This window comes from Canis lupus, chromosome 14 (genome assembly GCF_011100685.1).
Source record: "Canis lupus familiaris isolate Mischka breed German Shepherd chromosome 14, alternate assembly UU_Cfam_GSD_1.0, whole genome shotgun sequence".
Lineage (NCBI taxonomy): Eukaryota > Metazoa > Chordata > Mammalia > Carnivora > Canidae > Canis > Canis lupus.
The window spans coordinates 39,432,040-39,451,853 of NC_049235.1; the positions used below are offsets into that span (position 1 = coordinate 39,432,040).

The 19,814-nt window shown below is 43.5% G+C and overlaps 1 long non-coding RNA gene across 1 annotated transcript; it reads left to right on the top strand.

The window, feature by feature from the left end:
- Positions 1-464: 464 nt before the first annotated feature.
- On the top strand, positions 465-8,580 carry LOC119874509. The gene is made up of 3 exons (XR_005369566.1): positions 465-625; positions 1,437-1,656; positions 7,532-8,580. It is a non-coding gene; the product is annotated as an uncharacterized LOC119874509 (long non-coding RNA).
- Positions 8,581-19,814: the final 11,234 nt, after the last annotated feature.

Sequence of the window (19,814 nt, forward strand, 5' to 3'; positions counted from 1 at the left end):
CAAAACACTTCACTCCAACCAGCTTGTCTCCCATCATCTGCCAAGTAGAGCTACTGTAGATATCATATAGGGGCTATATATATTAGTAGCAGAATGTTGTCCTTACATCCCCACAGAACTCTCTAGGATCTAGAAAGCAAACAAAACAAAATAAAACAAAAACATACAATGAGGTGATTTGGCTAATACCCTCATACCTGGTTCTGAGGGTTCTTCGGACAAGAGACAAGTCTGTTCTCCTGGTTTAATTTGGGCACTCTTGGCTCCTGGCACAGAAGTATACTACAAACTCTGAATATAATCCTCTTTTTAGTGTTTGTCTGTGTTGCCATGTTTACATGTATGACCTCCAGAAACTTTACTGCTGCTGTGCAGCCACTGTCTCATCAAATGAGCTAACAAATGATCACCTAGCAATAAGAATGAGAAAACCTGGCATCTGGATAGGTTAAAATAACCACCCTCAGAAACCTGGTGCACAATCAGAACTCAAGTGGTGTGGAGATCTGGATTGACAGTGCCCCCGGAAGACAATGGTCTGTCCTCCAGCTTGGGCTGAAGGATGACCACAAGTGGGCACTATATTGTCAGTCAGATGCCTGAAGCCCCATGGCTTAATCATTAGGTCTGTATCATAGGACTTTATTTTCATTTGGGGGAATTATAACCCAGAAAGATAAGGTCTTAAACCAATAAGATCTTCCAATACTCATGTATCTGAACAATAGAGTGCTGGGCCAATTGTTTTCTCAGGACAATAGGTTGTTCATCTGGACAAACAGCTCACCTCTCAGGACAGTAGGCCACTTGACTGGGCAAATCTGCTTACCTCTCAAATAACCATTTATTCATTGAGTCCCATTTTGCAACTCTCCTGTCTGATGTATCCACTGACCCTAAGCCATTTTATCACACATTGTGCCCAATTTTAATGGATTCCAGAATTTAAAGACCCACCTTAGAACTCTATGAATATTATCCTGAGATACTACTAACACCTAACACCTCACTAAGGTGATGCTTTTCCTCACCATAGTAAATAATAGACTCAGCTTTGTTAGATCAACAGGTGATTCTGGTGGCCTTATAGGAAAATCAGCAGTTGATAATCTAGATGGTTTATTTATTTATTTTTTTTTTATAATCTAGATGGTTTAAAGACAAGGCAATGAAGGGACTCTTTACAGAAGTGAGGGGAGGATTACTGGAATAAACGAGGGATGGTGAGGCACCCGGGGACCAGCAAGAGTGGGAAGCTATTGTCATGCTAGGGCTGAAGGGACAAGGGGAGATAATAATGTCACTGGAACACAGTGACAGTGGAAACTGTAGGGCATTGGGCCCCCTGAAGCACATGTCTGTGGTCAGAAATGAGGTGCACAAAGGAAGGGAGCAGAGAGGAAACACTGCCATGTCTCGCTTCTCTTGTCTTTCAGTTGACTGCTGGTTCTTCCCATGAACCAAACCCAAATGAAACCCAGCAAGTGGGGCACCATGGTAACGCAGGAGTCAGCTTCCTGCGAACAGAGCAGAGCAGAGAATGGAAGGAGAATGGACTTGTGTGAACGTGGAGAGGAAGGGGAGGGTGAGCAAATGGAGAATAACCAGTACATAACACAAAGAATACATGAGGAATGAATAAATGAATCCAGCAAGGTACATAGTAATTAATTTTTGTTAGTGGATGAATGTAAGAATTATACTGAATATACATTCTTTCTACTTAGGCCTTGGCTTGGGGCCAGGGGTCATAGTCACTAAATGCCAATTTTATTCCTTTGCTTATAACTTCATCCTAAGCCAAGGTCAATAAGGAACTCAAAGAATAAGGAAAATTGGACGTGTTTTAGAGATTTCATAGATACTGTCTATGCTATAATTTGACGTTAAGCATGGACTTAGGAGTTGTAGCACAAATAATTCTTCACCCCATTCCCTAAAATATCACCAAACCGAGAGTTGGTATCTAAGGAGCTTACCATAATTGCAAGAGCTACCCAGATCACATTTTCTGGAAGGAGTTGAAAAGGTTAGCAAATTTGGAAATACCACTAAATAAGTTGCCAAAATAATCCTTTTGTAACGGTCTGTTTTGAATTATATAGCTTAAAAGAATGTGAGCTGATGAGGGTTAAAGCCAAGCAAGCAAATTAGGTTTTGGAGCTATATGCCTTGTGATAGATACTTACCATATAATTGCTAAAAACCTCTAGTTTTGAAACCAGATAAGAGTTTTGAGTCTTTGGGCAACATACTGGCTTCCATGCCTCAGTTTCCTCATTTAAAAAATGGGAATGACACTCCATACCTCTTTTAGCACTTATTTTCTGGCCACCAGCATTCACACTCACCCCTTTCAATGTTTACCCATATATTCCAGGACTAGAAGGCCAGTGATTACATGTCCTAGACTCCATTGCATTCACAGTTCTTGATAAGAAATCAATTCTGATATATATATATATATCATATATATATATATATGATATATATATATATATAAAACCTTGTGCAAGATTTGGAAGTTCAGGCTTTAGCAAAAGTGACATTTCCCAGCAACTTCTAAGTTCTCCCTTTCTAGTTACCAGCCTGGGTGCTGCAGGATGGCTATGACCAGCTGTGACCATGGGCAGCAGTTGCCTATAATTTTCCTGATCTGGGGGTAGCAGCAATTTCTTGTAATGAGACAACAGTGGCGAACCTGAAAGCTAACAGGTGCCTCCTCTGACTTCATTTGCAACCTCAAGATTTTTGTATTTCTTTTTACGAACATCAAATTCCTTCTGTTAAATCCTTTCCTATTTGAAATACCCACAATGGTTTCTGTTTATCTAACTGAAGCCTGAGTGATCTCTACTGGAGTGTAAGTTTCATACTCAAAATGTGCCTTTTGTAGAAATGATCCTTGAATGAATCACTCCACTGGCCATCCTTTGGCATGTGGATACCTGTGGGATATCCTATAAAACTGAAGACCAGAGTTCTGCACAGCAGTGAAGGAAAGTTAGCAAAATTTTTTCGTTATCCCATTGGCACCTGAATTAAAATCATTTATTTGGCTAAGATAACCATTTCTAACACCTTAGTTACAGAATCATATTATATAAAATATAAGCTGAACAAGGTTTCTTGGTAAGAAAAGTACAATTTATAAATTCAAACGTATATTTAGAAATCAAATGAAGGTTTTATTTACCAAGGGCCACTAAAAGCCATTCCTTAGGACAAAGCCTTTCTCTTTAAATGATTAGTCTGCTTCATGGAAACACCAATACTTTACATATTTTTTGCTCTCCCATCTAAGGTTGATATGTTGTACTTAAAGTCGCAGAAATTTACCAGTAATATTTGTACTATTTTCATTAAAAACTGAAGAAAGTTGGACAATTTGTTATAAACTGCCATTCTTTGCTGATTCTACTAAAATGTGGTGGAAAGAACACAGTGTCTCTCATACCACCTCCCTCCTTCACAACCCAGCACTTTCCACAAGTACCACACAGTATATATTTGAAAATGCTCCATTCTGTATGAATGCAGCACTCCCATCCCTTGTGGATAAGATTATAATCTTCTTGAAGGCAGGTTTATCCCTTTGGGAAAACTCTTGGTACAGTGTCCTGCATGCTAAAAATATTAGGGAGGAGGTCACACCTCAGATTTGCGGAGAGAACCAGCCCCTGAGCTCCAGCACTGCTTCCTTCAATGCCTGTTTTTTGAAAGCCAAGTCCAGTCCCCTGCTTGCCTCAAAAATCTAATTAATCTTATCTCTTAACTAATGAAACTGACTACACGGCACTTTGTAAATATCCAGGGTACTCCCCAAAAGGTAAACAGCGGTAATAGTCCAGATCAAAGCCTCAGCTATGGGGTGCTGCTATTATGGTTTGAGGGTCATGCCTACCTGGGAGGAACAATAAACACAGGACAGCTTTGATCGTGTCCCTCCCAACACAGAACCTTCGTGGTTCCCCATTACCTTCAAAAGCCACTTCTTGGTGGATTCCCCTCCATTCCCCTGCCACCTGGTCTCAACCTGCCCTCCCAGTCTTACCTCTCTCTGCTTCCCACTCTTGTGAACAAATCCACCAAGCATGCTGCACACAGCTCATCACTGGCTTGGTGGCCTCAACGTATCCTCCCTTCTCCTTCCTCTGCTGCTCATCATCTTGCACATTCTGCATGCCTGAGGGTCCCCATCTCTTCGCTAGACAAAGGTTTATCAATCTGCCCACTGTGTACAAGAAGAACAAATAATGCCTCTTGCTTACTCACGAAGCATTTTACACATATTATCTCACTGAACCCTCAAAACAATGCTACAAGGTAGGATTATTTCCTCCACTTTATGGATGAAGAAATTAAGCCAAACATTAAGGTATTTTGGGCTGCATGATTCAACTCTCAGACAGCATTTACAACTCACTCAGTCTCCAGAAGAAAATTTGGCTAATTTACTCCTAAAAATAGATGATGGAAAATCTGTAACATTTCTTGAACAAAGTAGTCAGTATGTTACAAATTCAGTATAATAATCTCAAAATTGCAACAGTATACATGATATGAAATACTCTATAGCCAAAAAGCACTGAAAAGATACTCCACACCACTAGCAATTGAGCAATGCAAGTCAAACCTATAATGAGATACCACTTCACACTCATTAGGATGGCTATTCTATTAAAAAGAAAAAGAAAAAAAATAAACCATGCATGTAGCTGTGGAGAAAATGTGGAGAAATTGGAATCCTTGGGTAGTGCTGGTGGGAATGTAAAATGGTGCAGCTGCTTTGGAAAACAGTATAGCAGTCCCCCAAAAAAATTACAAACAGAATTACCAGGTGATCCAGCTATCCCCCCAAAAATCAAAAGCAGGGGCTCAAAAAGATATTTGTACACCCATGTTCATAGCAACATTATTCACAATAGCCAAAGATAGAACTCAAACGTCCACCAGCAGATGAATGAATAAGCAAAATGTGGCAGAGCCATACAATGGAATAGTATTCAGCCCTAAAAAGAATGAAATTCTTACCCATGCTATTACCTAGAGGAACACTGAGGACATCATGCTGAATAAGCCAGTCACAAAAGGACAAATATAGTATGATTCTACTACTGTGAGGTACCTAAAGTAGTCAAACTCATAAAGACTGAAAATAGGGTGGTGGTTGCCAGTGGCTGAGAGGAGGAGAGAGTAGGGAGTTATCATGTAAAGAGCACTAGAGTTCCAGTTTGGGAGGACGAAAGGCTCTAGAGATGGATGGTAGTGATGGTTGTATAACAACATGGATGTTCTTAATGCCATTGTACCGTACACTTAGAACTGGTTAAAATGATCAATTTTATGTTAGGCATATTTTACCACAATAAAAGTATACTTTATGAAAAATGCTCACATATCATGCATTTGATCCAAATACCTTAGGGGGAAGAGGAGGAGATATTAGGATCTTTCTTGCAAAGACATGAAAAGTAAGGCTCAAAGGGACCCACTGACCTGCTTTAGATGTGCCCAGAATCCCCCTGGGTACCCTATCACAATGCAGAAGTCAGATTTGGTGGATCTGGTTGGGGCCACATGCGTGGCTCAGCGGGTTAAGCATCCGACACTTGATTTTGGCTCAGGTCATGATCTCAGGGTCATGGGATTGAGCCCTGTGTCTGGCTCCACACTTGACATAGAGTCTGCTTAAGACTCTCTCACCCTCTCCTCCTGACCCTCTCCCCCTCTCTAAAAAAATACCTTGTATATATATATTTTTAATATTTGATGCCAAGGTCCCATCCCCAGAGAGATGATTCAATTGGTCTGGTGGGGTTTTGATGCTGTTTTTTTTTTTTTTAAGATTTTATGTATTTATTCATGAGAGACAGAGAGATATAGGCAGAGACACAGGCAGAAGGAAAAGCAGCTCCTTTTGGGGAGCCTGATGCAGGACTTGATCCCAGGACTCTGGGATCACGCCCTGAGCCAAAGGCAGATCCTCAACCACTGAGCCACCCAGGCGTCCCTTATTCTTTTTTTAAGTTCTCCAGGTGATTCTAATTCCCAGTCAGGGCTGGGAACCATTGCCATAAGATGAAACAGCAACCCCAATTCAAGATATTTAACACATTACGTTAGTCCCTATTCTTGGTTGAGATTACGAGGCATCAAAAAAACAGTCTGGCATATTTTGTTTACTAATTGCAAATGCAAATATAGTTTGAACATTTTATTGGGTCTAAATCTACTTAAGGATCAAACTGCAAAATAATGCAAGATCGTTAGCAATTGTATATCCCTAGAAACACCAAGGTTAATCTCAGCCCCATTAAACTCCCAACTGGAGCCACTAGTCTATTTAAAATCATGGTTGGGCTTACCAAACTTAATTCAAATCAATAGCTACTTTACTTCCCCTGCTGAAATAAAACTTGCCACAATGGCCAGATTGATGGTACCCTTCTTGTTGATTATCATTATTCATATTCCGCCATGATTTGGATATTGCCAACCAACATTTCCAGCCAAGGACACTTCAGGATAATGTATATAAATTGTGCATTATTGATCACAGAACATCTGCTGGCCCTTACGGATGTTGACATATAAACATGAACACAAGTTTGCAAGTTTGTATTTCTGATGTTCATAAAATTATAATTGATAAAAATGAACAGTTATGCTTTTTAAAATCACCCTCATAAAGATAAAGCAATATAAGCGGTTTTAAATTATAAAAACCATTAAAAGAATGCAAAGTCCTAAAGTTTTTCTTTAAATGATTTATTGAAGGAAAACATTATTTTTCCTTTATGCTTGATAACATTTAACTGCATTTTGCCACTTATATAATGAAAAATAAATTTGACAAATCATAATTACAGAAATCAGAAATTACAATGGAATATAAGTGTGTTAAGATATGTTATTGTTATTATATGACATATGTATTTATGTATCTTTTCTTATTTGAAGATTTCAGGAGTCCACAGTAAGATTAGTACAATTGATTTCTTGGAACACGTTTCCCAAAGATAAGTTGGCATGTGCAGCGTAAAGCACGGTTGTTAAATAAAGCACAGGGTCAAAGTTTCAACCCCTGCCATGAGGTGACTGCAGTTAAAACTCTTTATTAAGAGTGAAAAGCTGCAACTTCTCCCATAGAAAACAAGATAAACCAGGCAAACAGTGCGCAGGTGTTGACCTGCCCTACTCCTTCCCGAAGTCTAGGAATGAGGCAGGTGACTTCATTAGAGGGCACCTTCCTAACTCAGGGAAGTTAAAATAAGTTTCCAGGAGAAATCCAGGAATGATCGTTACCAGGCATGTGTTGGGAAGCTGCTATTCTGTCACTCCCTTAACTCTGTTCCCATAGCCAGGGGAAAGCTAACACTCATGGAAGGTGGAGGGTACATGTTCTAGGCCTATCCTAGAATGTCTAGAAGAATCTATGCCCTCTATGCTACATAACAAGAATAATGTTTTGAAATTATTAATGGTGTGATTTTTTTTTAATTCAATTCTCACATCGCATTCCCTGCAGACATTCCATAGCTCCGGGAAAGTGGGAAAAGAAATGCCATCCAGGAAAAACAAGAATACGACCCAAGGAGGCTGATGTGCCACACAAGATGGGGAAGTAAAAGAAAGGCTTCTGGCTCGGAAAGAAAGTCGATGGAACAGAAGTCTAGGGAACAAATAGTCAGACCCACTGGTCCTGCCCCTCCTCCCACTTTGGACAGAAATCCTGGCATGGGGTGGAGCTGGCTTTAGAAAGAGTGGGGGGAAGCTGGGCTAGAAAACTTTATTACTCCACTATTCTCAGGGGACTCCAGGAAGCGACTCCCATCACTGGTAACATGGTGCCAGTACAGCGTAGGCACCGCAGAGCAAAAATGGAAGCCTAGCTAGACAGACAAGGGTCCTGAGTCAGTGCTTCTGCACCTCCTTTGGTTCCTGTGTGGGGTTGGGGAGTAGAGGGTATACACTTGCCACTGAGATGAGTTGCTAAGGGACAAGTCAACTCTATGAGAGAGGTCAATTCAAGGTCAAAGTTGAAATTAAAACAGGTCTGCAGAGCCAGTGAGAGCCAAGATGGAGAGCTCAAAGAGCAGCAGGCCCAGCCAGTTAGGGTTGGAGTTAGTGTTGACCTTAGGTTTAGGGTTAGGGTTGGACTGGGGTTGGAGCTAGGGTTAGAACTGGGTTGGAGTTAGAATTAGGGCTGCTGTTGGGGTTGAGGTTGGCGTTAAGTTTATGGTTCGGGTTAGTGTTGGGATTGGGGCTAGGTTTGGGGTACGATTAGGGTTATATTTGAGTGTAGTGTCAGCATTAGCGTCAGAGTTGAGTTTGGCATTAGGTTTAGGGCTCAAGTTAAAGTTGGGGTTGGGGTTGGGGTCAAGGCTGAGAAAAGCTGCATTGTCTCTGAAGCCACAGAATCAGCAAGTCATGACTTATTGTACTCTTTCCACTAGGCCAAAGTTGAAACTCAGTGACATTGCCATCTAGGCCTCATAATTTTTTTTCAAGATTTTATTTATTGAGGGAGAGAGAGAGAAAGAGAGCATGCATGAGCAGGGGGGAAGGGGTAGAGGAGGGAAAGGGAGAGCGAGAATCTTATGCAGACTCCACACTGAGCATGGAGCTGGATCTCATGACCCTGAGATTATGACCTGAGCTGAAATCAAGAGTCTGACGCTTAACTGACTGAGCCATCTAGCTGCCCCCAAGTCTAATAATTTTTTTTTTTTTATTGAAGGACTCTGTTGTGTTCATTTTAGGATAAGTAGCAGTTTCGGTGACTTCTACCCACTAGATGCCAGTAGTTTCCCCACTGCTCTCATGATATGCAAAAGTATCTGCAGATCTTGTCACACATTTTTGGGAGAAAAAAATCACTGCAGAATTAGAAACACTGCACTAGACCTAGACATCATTTTGAAATGAGGATGAGGGTAGAGACCCTGACAAACTGAGCATCTGTCCCAGCAACAGCTCTTTCACACTGAGACCCAAGCGCAGGAAGAAACAAAGATACCATCATTGTCAAGTTTAAGCAACCTGCTCTTCCACTTCACCCACCCACCCCGGGCTAACCAGCAGAGCTGAAGCCCGAGACCAATAGAAATTAAAGAAATAGAAAATATTAACTCTGGGAAGTGTGGGTTATCACTCCATTTTATAGATGAGGAAACAGAGTCTCTAAGAGGTCAACCAACCTGCCTGTTAGTCACAAAGCCAGTATTCAAACCCCACCAAGGCTGTATCCAAAGCTGTGTTCATCCTGATAAGCCAGGCTACAATACCCTCTTGCCCACAGTGCTGCATTATAAATTAATGTATATTCCAGCATCAACTCTGTAAGCCGTGAACTCCTGTGGGGAAGGAATGATATTTGCTTGCTTCTATACCAAGCATTTCATTTGTGCTCTATAAATATTTGTGGAATGAATGAATGAAACTCTGTCTTCCACCCTTGAGCTAAGTAGGGATTTTTCCAAGGCCAGGCTGCACCTGGAAAAACAAGAATGGAGATAAAGGCTCAGCGAAAGTTGACAATTGCAGGACCAATGTTCTTTCTCAGAAGGTCCTTGAAAGAGGCAAGAAAATGGATGGCTGGCTTCCAATCAACAGGACTCATGTGTGTGCCACGAGATAAGCTCCACAGGCCTGCAGAGAAGGGAGAGATGGGATGGAGTGGGAGGAGCCACGCGGGAGATGATGGAGCCTCAGCAGGGTTGGGGTTCAGTTTGGAAGGACCTAGAGAATGAATGAAGAAGACACTCCAGGGCTGAGTGGATACAATAAGTAAGAACAACGGGGAAGAGGAGAGAACGAGTGCAATGTGGAATCCAGGCTGAGTGGGAGAGGTGGGGCTGGCATAATGAAGAGCTGAGATTCAGAAACCAGGTTGGGAGTGAGGGTGACCTGATGAGGAACTTGAAGGTCAGGGCCGGAGACATTCAAGGCTATACATAGATTGCTGAGTAACACAGCACTGACCGTGGACATTGATGGGGGTTGCCACAGGCAAGCACCGCTCAGAGCACCCTCCAGGGATGACCCCGAACAAAAGCGGCCGATTTCCCACCTGAGGACACGTGGAGGAGCTCAGACCCTGAGACCATATGTAAGGTGCTCCGCTCACATCATTTATAAGTGGTAGGGGCAGGATGGGAATCCAGGCTCCAGGCCTCAGAACCCATGCTCTCAGCCAGCAGGCTACACCGGGTCCTGGTATATGATGTGATGAAAGCAATTAGCCCTCTGCTAAAGAGAAGATGGATGCAGCAGGGCCCCTCCCTCATGTCCTTAATGGGGGTAATGGTCACTCATTCCACCGGGATGGGAAGAAAGAGTCAGGATATAGGGCTTAAAATCTATTTGCTAGATGACTACCTCTGATGTAAGATACAATTACTTCACAGGCAAGTATACATGAAGCCTCTTCATTCCCTGCTCATCCGCATCCCTTCTGCACACTCCTCTTGGATTTAACACTACTTGGTTGTTGGGATGAGGAAGGAGCTTGAACGAGCTTGTTCCCTCCTTTCTACAACCTTGGCTTGGCACCACCCTTGGTGCTCATCTTTGATGATGGAGTTGTATGGCTGCCAATGGTAAAATGTGAAGCCAGCAGGGATTCTGGTTCTTAGAAACACCCCCAGCAACGTAGTTGGTGAAAACAAATGATCTTTGTGTGCACGGTGGTGAGAAGGGTTGGCGGGGGAAGGTGCTCTGTATGTTTTATTCATTCAACCGGGATCTGTTGAGTACCTACTATGTGCCAGGCACTATTCTAGGGGATCGGGACACACGGTGGATAAAACAAAGATCTCTGCCCTGTAGAGCTGGCAGCTCCAAGGGAAAGGCAGGCCTTGAACATAATGAATCAGTAAACTGTAGAGTGTGTTAGAAGATAGTAAGTGTCTTGGGGGAAAAAATAGAACATAAAGGTAGGTAAGAGAGGTCAGGAAGAAAGCAGGGAGGAGTGGAATCGTTTGTATTGAACACGATCGTCAGAGAACATCTGAGCAAAGACAAGAATTGAAGTGGGGGAGCCAGGTGGAACTGGGGGAAGAAGGAGGGAGCCCACCGTCCTCAGTGCTTGGCAAGCAGGCCAGGGTGGCTCGAGTGGAGTCTGCACAGGGTAGGAGACAGGCCAGATGGTAAGGCTTGGGGAGAGGGTGCATTATGAAGGGCCTTGCAGGCCTTTACCCTGGCTGAAATGGGGAGCCCCCACCACGTCACAAAGCGTAGGAGGGAGATGTTCTTTCTTAGAGGTAAGAATATGTACGGTAAGGGCAAGGGCAAGCTATGGCAATAACCAAGGAGACGGTGGTAGCGAAGCCCCAGTAGTAATATTTTCCCCTAGTAAAGCGCCTGTCCAACGTCGTTCCAAAAATAATTGATGGGATCAGAGTCAACCAAGGCAAATTCTTCATGATGAGTCAGCGTGAGGGAAACCAGGGCTGGGAGGGGAGACGTGACACATGGTCACGCACTGTGCAAATAACAACAAAATGAAGAATCACGTACTCAGATCCACCGGTTATGAAAATCAGTGTCCTGCCACCCAGACCACAGCTCGGGCAAGCAAAGCATTAACACCTGCATTATTGAAACTTCTATCTCTTGGCCCTGCTGAGGACCGTGTAGGCGATCAGCTTTGCCTCTTCGCTGTCCTGGAATCTTTTCATGGGGATTGGAGTTGTGTCCAATCCCTTCCCAGATGGTTCCTGCCCTTGTGTGAAATGTCTTGGTGTCCAGTGAACTAGCTTACTCTGGGGGAATTCTCTTGGTTCTAACCCGGTTGCTCGAACTAAATACCTAAGGTATGGTTTCGCTCAAACCACAGGGGAACTATTTTGCATTTGTATTGTATTTTTTGCCAAGAAGTCATTGCAAATGCTTCTTTGCATTTTCCTGTTTCCTGAAGCAAGTTCTTCTGCTGGTGTTTTGATTACAAAACGTTTTATTAAGTTTAAAACTGGAACTTTCTTTTGTGAAATGGGGGGTGGGGGTGGTGGCCTTATGTCAAAGTACTGACTGATAATGAAGGGCATTTTCTGTAATGGGAACATATTTCTTAGTGTTAAAAGAGAAGTGCACTTGGTTCTGGCTTACGTAGAGCACCTGCAACCTACAAAGCTGAGCATGCTGAGTGTACGTGAAAGCAATTTTTTTTTTTATTTCCCACCTGGTTTTTGTGCTTGATGAGTTCTCATTTTCAGATTATCCAGAATTTTTTTTTTTTTTTTAATTTGGCTGCTCCTCTGGAGTTAAAGAGCCCATAGTCTTCTTCCTCTTGGCTTTAGAGGAAAAGGAAGGATAATCCTGGCTTTTCGGGACCTTATCACCTCTGCTCTAGTTTCATACCCAGCTTCCTGTTCAGGTGAAGCAGCTGTTGGGTGTGAGTGTGGCTTTGATTGGGAATTCACTAATCCTGTGTCAACCTGGCTCTGCACTGCCATCTTTGAGCACTTGGATTTATCGCTGAAGGCTCCAGAGAGCATCCTGTGACTCCCTCGTGGGCTGACCAATAGCCCCCATTTCCAACAATGGAGTATGGGGGGTCAGTGAGGATTCCTGTGTTGAAAAGGCAGCTCTGTCATTTGAACAATCTCAAGCATCCACTGCATGCCGGGACCCTGCCTTCCAGGATCTACTATCCAGCGGCTCAGAAGTGCTACAGCAGATCAGTCTTACCGACCAAACAGAACATTAAAAGTCTCTCTCCGCAAGTGGAGCTATGGTGCCACCCTGGACACAGGGACCCATCTCTGCAGGGCGGCCTACTTATCAGAAATGCCCAGCATGGGCCACACTGGGGACATGGCCTTATATTCCGAGAATGACACAATGAGTAGGAAACTCATCTTCACAGCCATGGTCCAGAGCACGAGGTCTGGAGTCAGTTGGGTTGGATTCAAGTCACAGCCTTGTCATGCACTTGTGAGGAAGTCTCAATGAATCCTCACACTTTGTTCAGGGCCTGGCACATAATAGATGCTCAGGTAACACTCTGTGTATTGGTTCTCAGTTCTATTTTACTGCATGGCTGGGAGCAGCATCTGTGGCTGCCTGATAGTTGGGATGGACAGAACAGAGTGCTAATGATGTTTTAAGACATGGAATTTGCAAAACCCTCCAGTGACCAGATTTGCTAAGCCTGTCCCCAGTGGGACCGGCCTCAGAAGTAGGTAAGGCACACATGTCTCGATAGACAGCAGAGGCCACGTATTGAACAGCGGGAATGTCACTGTAGAGGCTGCTGCTGCTGCTGCTGTTATTTTGAATTGAATTGGAGTATTTTAAGGCAGGACCCACCTGCTCCCTGAGCTCCACACCCCCTCTTGCCTCACCCCAGAAGCTTCAACATTATCTCTCCTACCTTGCTCTGAAGACTTGGGAAGTGTGGCAACCCCTCACTTCACTGAACACCCAGACATGCCCATTTCGTGGTGAAGACCATCTAGAGGTCAGATCGTAACACAACCGGAACTCTTTAAATGTCCCACCGCTTTGGCCAAAACCAAGGACTCACTTGCCTGCCTTCTTGACACTTAGTGAAGACTTTGGCTCTACAGTGTGGGTGACATTGGACTGTGGAGGTAACACTCCAGGAAGGCCAGGGAAGCTTCTCTTACCTACCGATAAGGCATTTTCTCCGTGGTGTGCGGCGGACCTGAAATCCTGTGAGTGATTTTTCTCCAGACGCGGATAGGAGGCCATTCTTTTTGTTCATTCTCCTGTAGAGTCCGGTTGATGTCTTGCCAGTGTAGCAGGATGCTTCCCCACTCCAGATGGGCAGGACTCCAAGAAATGCAGTTTTGTGTTTGTCCAGGCACAGATAGTTGAGGAAAAACCCTGAAGCAAATGTACAATTTATATCTCTCCAACGCCTGTTGCGGATAGAGAGTCTCTTATTTCTCAGCAACAGGACAAGCCCAAGGCAAAATTCAGTTCGATACAAGAAACGTGCTTTTCCAAACCTACAGTCCTACTATGCAGCAGGCTCATTCAGTGAATAATGTCCGTGGTCCTCACTATGCAGTGCTGTTTTCTTGAGTTGTCCCCTGCCTCTCCTCTCCTGCTTGTGACATGGGTGACTCTGGGAGAGTAAGATGATTTTTAACACCAGCCTAATCTGGAGAGCAAGTCTGCTGCTAACAACACAACAGAAGGTCACTTGATGACTTCCAAAGTCAAACAGAAAGAACATTTGCATTATCAGAGCTCTCCTCTGTGCAAGCCCACACGCAAAAGAACATGCCTTCTTGTTCACAAAATGAGACTTTGGTGAGGCGACAGGAGCTGAGGACTTGCCCATGAATTCATATTGTAGTTGATTGTTTTTTCTTCAAGCCCCTAATTTTGAATTGGATAAAGCATGTGACTCATGAGAAAGGTTTGATTTAGGGGATTTGGGATCTTGATTTTAAATGTATGCTTGTGGGTATGGGAACACTGTGGAAAACAACAACAACAACAACAACATATAATCATGGGTAAATATTCAGATCAGAGATCCAGAAATCCAGAATGCATTCCAGCTGTAGGACTCTTGTTGTTGTTGGCTGGTTTTATTTGGGGTGGGGGGCAGTGCAGTCTATCCAAACTGGCCCTATGTAACTACACTTCCCTCAGGAATTTTTTTTAACATAACAACAAATGCTCATACATTTAGGAGTGAGAGTTAAACACTGGGTCTTTATTTTGTTTAGCCAGGTGATAGTTTAATCCTGCCTTTTTTCAGCTCCGGTCTTCCAACCTGACCAATGGTGAGTGTTGAACAGAAACCCATCATTTTTGCTGGGGATCTCATAACTTATATTCAATTCAGCAACACTCTAGTTTCTTCTGACAGATGTGTCAATGGTTTCCACTCCTTTCCCAGCCCCTCAGGACACATAGATTTGGTTGGTTTACAGTGCTTAGCCTGCTGGAGAAATGGAGAATTAATGGAGAGTGTCGGGTTCGGATGAAGACACCAGTCAAGAACCATGTCTGATCCTACCTTAGTCCTCAATGTCTGGATGGAAATTTCAGAGCTGCCAGCCTCTGCAAGGGTGAGGCTGGCAGTACTTCTGGTGAACGTTGCCTTCTGACTGCCAGATGTCAACTCGAAGACAGGGAGGAAGAGCTAAAGTGAGAGAGACCCAGGACATTAAAGGGGGATTTCTGGAAGCGTCTCTTCTCATTCCCTGATTTGAGACCTTGACCTCCAAGTCTTCATTTGAATGCAGGTCAACTAGAGTATCACTCATGATCCTTCATTCAAGATTGATTCCCTTTTATGGATTCTAAGGCCTCAGACGCCATGCAGGATAAATAATAGTAACTGCGCTTTGGGGTCCAGATGTCAGGAACTCTGGGGAGGAGATCTGGAGGCTGGATGGTGCAACTGCCAAGGAGGACACAGAAATGTAGTTTTCCTTCAACCGTAAAATTACAAATTGGGGGCGCCTGGATGACTCAGTAGGTTAAGCATCCAATTCTTGGTTTTGGCTCAGATCATGATCTCAAGATCCAGAGATCAAGCCCCACATCAGGCTCTGCCCTCAGCAGGAGTCTGCTTGAGATTCTCTCCCTCACCCCCACCCTCTGCCCCTCCCCCCACCCCATGTGCATGCTCTCTCTCTTTCTCATTCTCACTCTACAATAAATAAAATGTCAAAAAAAATATAAATTGGGAGGATAACTATCTACTTAAAAGAGGGGTGATGATGAAGTGAGGTCATGCATAAAGTGCATAGCACAGTGCCAATATGCATGCAATAGGTTCTCAGTGACAGATGACCAAAGCAGTGAATAAGTGAATAAAACTCTCAAGCAAGCAACTTCCCTCGGGGCCTCACAACTCTCAAGGACAGATCCAGGCTGTGACCATACGTTCTCTGGTTTCAAGTCTAGTGATCATTCCACGGGCCGTCACACCTACTGATAAGTACCCCCAAGCTGGGTTGCCTGGCTGCTAACTGCGCTCTTTCCAAAGTAGAAGTTCTACTTAGACATTCGTTACAGATTATCTGACTCAAGGTAAGGAACTTAGTCTTAACGTTGGATTCACCCATGTGGTCAACAAAAATGTATGAACTCCAACTTATATGCACACCACTGGCACTTTCCTGCAATATTAGGTCGAGCATTCATACCTTCACTTATTCCCACTATTTATTGAGAGCTGACTGAGTATAGGACCATCCCGAAAGATATTAAATCTTGCATAGGGTTCATGAAAGAAACGTAAAGCAGGGTCTCTAGGCAGCTGATGGGATGAGACAGGCAGACACACACAAGAGAGGAACATTGCACGCATTACACACAAACGGCCAAAGAGAATTTTACCAATTCTAACACCAAGAAGATGGAGCTCCACAGAGACAGTCAAGCTAGAGCTGTGTCTTGAAGAATGCTACTGGAAGGAAGAGGAAAGAAGGGCATTAGAAAGCAGGGAGGAGCTATGGCAAAGAAGAATTCTCTGCTCACCAAAATGGTGTTGATACTTAGACTTTTCAAGCATTATCAATATCTTCTTACGCAGCAGTTCTCAATGTACAGCAACTGCATCAGAATCATTTGGGGAGGTTGTGGTATAATAAAAATATGTTTGGTCTTTGTCCCAGGCTCTTGGTACACAGCTCTGAAAACTCTTAGCATTTCCTGAGTGATAGGAGTATCTTTTGTCATTCATTAAAAAAAAACCACACAGCCTTTTGGGACGCCTGGGTAGCTCAGTGGTTGAGTGTCTGCCTTTGTCTCAGGTCATGATCCAGGATCCTGGGATGGAGTCCTACATAGGGTTCCCCACAGAGAGCCTGCTTCTCCCTCTGCCTATGTCTCTGCCTCTCTCTGTGTGTCTCTCATGAATAAATAAATAAAATCTTTTTAAAAAATTAAAAAGGAAAAAAAATAACACCCTTTTGAGCCATATCTGAGTTTATGCTAGCAAGGCAACTCTTGGTGGGCTCTGAGTTTCAAGGGAAGGGCTGAACACAACAGAAAGACCAAGCACATGATTAAAGGATTAGACTTGCCACACTGGAGGGAGGCAGTGCTTCAAGATCTCATCCAATCACAAACGGCCAATGATTTAATCAAGTGTGCCTACTAATGAAGTCTGGATAAAAACTCTTTTAACAGCGAGGTTCTGGGAGCTTCTAGGTTTGTGAGCACATTCACACGCTGGGAGGATGGTGCACCTAGCAAGGATGTGGAAGCTATATGCCCCTCACTCCTTATCTTACACTGTAAATGATCTCTGGTTAGGCTATTCCTGAGTTGTGTTCTTTATAATAAAGCATTAAGTGTAGGACTTTGAGTTTTATGAGTCACTTTAGTGAATTATCAAAACTGGGAAGGTGGTGGTGGGATATAGAAACCTTTGAATATGAAGTCAAGTCAGACAGAATTTGGGGGGCCTAGAGACCCTGTCCTTGCAACTGGCTTCCAAAGTGAGGATGGTCTTGGGGAACTGAGCCCTTAAACCTGTGAAGTCTGACACTAACGCCAGGTAGCAAGTCAGCATATGAGGATAGGTGTTGGAGAGCTGGTATTGATAAACAGCACAAGGATATTTATTAAAATTCCAGTTCCCAGGCCCATAGTGTGAACTACTGAATCAGGCTGTGGGTGGGGCCGGGGAAGCTCCCCAGGTGATTCTGAGGAAACACAGGCTTTCAAGAACTACGATCACAGCTTCTGCTTTGGCAACCTCCATATCAAAACCAGAGTTTGTCCTGCCAGAGGCACCAGGCTCCACACTCTGGCAGTTAACCAGCTTGCCAACTGTACTGCTTACCTGGAATTGGAAAGGCTAAACAACAGACACTTGTAGAGTTTGGGCCCTGCCATTTCAAGAATCACCTGAGACAGGTCAGCCCACATGGACTCCTTCTATGCCACTCCATTGGTAGGGGTTGAGGTTGAGATCCTGTGAAGCCAACAGGAAGAGGGGTAGATTCCTCAGTTTAGTTCCTCCCCCGCTCTCTGGGTTAGGAAGACCCTCACCAGCCCTGAGATTGTGGAATTTCCATATCTCTAAAGTGAGGGCTTGTGTCAGAAGCCCTAAAGTGGCTGCCCTTCCCTGAAAGAATGCCCAGAGGCAAATCCCTTGTGCGGGAGCCTTGAACACACACCCTCACCTCCACATGGCAGGAGAGGGTTTCCTCAGGCCTCTCTGGGCCTAGAGAGCAGGGAAATAAAGACATTTCCTGTCCTCCATCAACATCATCTCTACCTGGCTGCACCTTTCTAACACAGAAAAAAATTAAAACAAAACTAACACACACAACAGAAATCATCTAGAATCCCACCGCAAGACAATCAATGACCATGGTTGGTCCTGAACTCATGTTTCCCTAAAGTCTTTCAATGTGCTTTCAAAAACCACGGCCAAGGGCGCCTGGGTGGCTCAGAGATTGAGCGTCTGCCTTTGGCTCTGGTTGTGATCCCAGGGTCCTTGGATCAAGTTCCACATCGGGCTCCCCGCAGGGAGCCTGCTTCTCCTTCTGCCTATGTCTCTGCCTCTGTGTGTGTGTGTCTCTCATGAATAAATAAATAAAAATCTTAAATTAAAAAAAACATGGCTGCAATGTATATTTATGTTCATGACTAGTTGCCAGGGCAGTCAATAGAAAAGCACAGTCTCTTCTTCAGCTTTCCTCATAGAAGAACATGCTATGAACAGTCTTTGTTCCTTCTGTCATGGAAAACTCACTCTGTCAAGGAAGGCTTTTTTAACTTTTATTGGCCTCTTCATCTTTTTTATCATCAAAGTAATACCTGTTCATTTAAAAAAAATTCATTCAAACAATGTAAAAATGTACAAAGTCTGTCTCCATCCCATGTCTGATGTGTCTGGTTCCAGGATCTTCCTGTTTTCACATAAAAACATATGTGATCTGTACTATATTGTTTCTGATCTACAAAAATAGAATCATAATATGGATTCAGTCTGATGACTTGCATTTTTTTACCCTACCAATATATTGTGGATACCATACATGTTTTTAGTGAGAAAAAGAGAAAGCAGAAAGAAAAATTGGGCTAGAAAGTGAAAGCAAACTCTTCAATCCTGATGCCAGGAAGAAAGTCTGTACTGGGTTTGCTATGTTAATTGAAACCACAACCCAAGACTATTATATACTTTGTCCTAAGTATGGGATTGAGAAATGTAACTACGTGGGTTGCTATTTCTTAAAGCACCCAGAACAAATAATAAATGTATAGAAAAGAGGCCTAAGAAAAGGCTTACATAAGTCTAATCATATACCATGCTTCAATATGGAACTGGCCTGAAATTTCACTCTTTCTTTTTTTTTTAATAGAAAGTACTGTTAGAAAATAACGAACTGCCTAACATACAGATTTATCCCTTTTTTTTTCCAGATTTACTTTTTCTTTCAAAAATAATACAAAAGCCACCACTTAGTTCTACAAATGTATCTTGAGCACCGATGTGTCGGGCGCTGTGACAGGAGATGGGATATATTGGTGAGTAGCCAAAGACTTCCTCCACCACTCCTCCAGGTCAGAGGAGAGTGGCTGGTGGAGACAGTCAACGATAGGCATATTAATAGATAAATTATCTAGCATGTTAACGTGTGCTCTAGCAGTGGGTAGAGCAGCTAAAACGGTACTGGAAGTTGGTGCGGAGGGGTGGGGCAGATGGGGCATTAGGTGAGGCCATTAGACTTGGCTGCATGGAGAGGACAACCTTCAAGCAAAGTCTGGAAGAAGAGGTGAGAGTGGGCCAGACAGATACCTGGTGGCGGGGAGAGGAAGCTGCCTGGGTGTTTGCTATGGGTTGAATTGTGTCCCACACT